Genomic DNA, 1,905 nt, shown 5'->3' on the forward strand with positions numbered 1-1,905 from the left:
TTCCTAAGTATTTTATTCTTTGAATTTTTTTTTTTTTTTTAAGCAAGACAGCTTGATAGATGGTTCTGTCTTCTTCTGTCTGGAGGTGACTAATGTCAGCCTGTCTATTCTTTTGTGATTTCAGCAGCACTGATGCTCATTGCCTAGATTCATTAGGTCATTAGGGATTGCAAAATGATATTTTAATTCTGTCATTGCTTCTTTATTATTTACTAGCTAGAATACTTTTATATAGAGATACTTTCTCATTAACTACTCGGTTATTTGAGGTACAGTTCAAATATGAAAGAGAGGATAAATGCTTGATTCTTTCCCTTTATTGACCAGTTTTCAACCTAATAAGTTGGCTCTCTCACATCCTCTACTGGTGGCAAATCAGTGTTTTTAAATACCATTATGAACTCACAGGATGAAATACCTCTAATATATCCATTGAAGTTATTATCTTTCCTCAGAGTCAAATTGTCTCATCTTTGGTCAGTGGAAGCTTCTTCAAGCTGATTCCCAAATTCTTCTTTTTTTTTTTTTTTTTTTAATAGGATTATGGTTCCATACACCATTATAATGTCCTGTAATCTGTTTTTTTCCCTTAACTATGAATTTACATAGCATTTATCATTCCATTTTACAGCTACACCTTAATTAATTTAAATTAGTCCCCATTACAGACATTTGGATGGTTTTCAAATTTTTATTCATATAAAACATACCGTAATGAATCTATATCCCCTGCATCGGCGGGCGGACTCTCAACCACTGCGCCACCAGGGAAGCCCCCAAATTCTTTTGACGTGGCCCTGGTAGATTGTATTTCCTTCCTTGCTATCTGGTGTGATCAAATCGCCTGGTCTTCTCTTGTTCATTTCTTGTTCCAGCCGTTTCTTCAAGGAGCCCTGATTCCTGTTAATGAGAAATAATATTTCAAGGCCACAAACCAGGCACTGGCACTTCTCTTTGCTACTGAGTTGGTTATTGTTTCTTGGAATTTTCAGAGGACAAGCCAGTACATACACGGGTTTTTTTTAAAGATAAAATGTATCCCTCCTTCATTCCAACACTCCTGTATCTCAGGATTTAAAAAAAGCTGTGGAGAATCCCCAAAGGTGACACACATGGTTAAGAATTTAATGTGGAAGGAACAGCCATAATAACAATGCTTCATGTTTCTAAAGCGGCGTTCCAGTTAAAAATGTATGGCATCTCGGCGTTTTGTCTCCTCTATCCTCAGGATGTCTCTCTGAGAAACTGAGGCTTCACTTGCTCTGTTTTACACACGGGGGAGATGGAGCCACGCGGAAGTGTGAGCTGGGACAGAATTGGAACTAAACTCCTTCTCCCACCCCTCTCTCCTATTTGTCCATGTGGCAAATGCAGGATTTTTATAGTTTTTGGATTCTGTTCCCTACTGAATTGCCACATAATTGGCAGGCTGTGTCCCCATGCCTGCCTCACTTGGAACTCTCTGGAATCCTCAGTGAATGTACAAAGTGCCTCAGCTAACACGAGCTGTTGCCTCCATAATCTCCTTATAAATGAGCCACAAAGCTTCCATAGGTCTTTCTCCTAGCGAGTGAAAATAAATAACGCAGAATATAGCGAATGCAGGCCGTGAACAGGCTGAGGGAAACGGTCTCCTGTCCATCTCTAAAGGAGCGTTGTATTCAGTTTCTAAATGATTCATCTCTTCCCTCCCCATCACTGGGGTCATTTTTGAAAACCGACTGTTCATTGGAAAGTTCTTTCCATCCCCACAGACTATTACTGTGTAAAGTTTCAAGGTTGAGTTCAGCTTGAAATTTGAATTTAATATTGTATGGAATCACAAGGAGAAAAGCAATCAGCCTGCCTCGAGTGAGTTTTTTGAGCTGAATCTGTATTACCGTGAGCACAGGTTTCTCATTCCTG

The 1,905-nt window shown here is 39.3% G+C and overlaps 1 protein-coding gene across 1 annotated transcript in view; it reads left to right on the forward strand.

Moving 5' to 3' along the window:
- TENM2 (teneurin transmembrane protein 2) overlaps positions 1-1,905 on the forward strand; it is a 1,025,435-nt gene that overhangs the window by 945,159 nt on the left and 78,371 nt on the right. The gene's annotated exons all lie outside the window — the stretch shown is intronic.

The sequence above is a fragment of the Lipotes vexillifer genome, unplaced genomic scaffold, assembly GCF_000442215.2.
Source record: "Lipotes vexillifer unplaced genomic scaffold, Lipotes_vexillifer_v1.1 scaffold370, whole genome shotgun sequence".
NCBI classification, from domain to species: domain Eukaryota; kingdom Metazoa; phylum Chordata; class Mammalia; order Artiodactyla; family Lipotidae; genus Lipotes; species Lipotes vexillifer.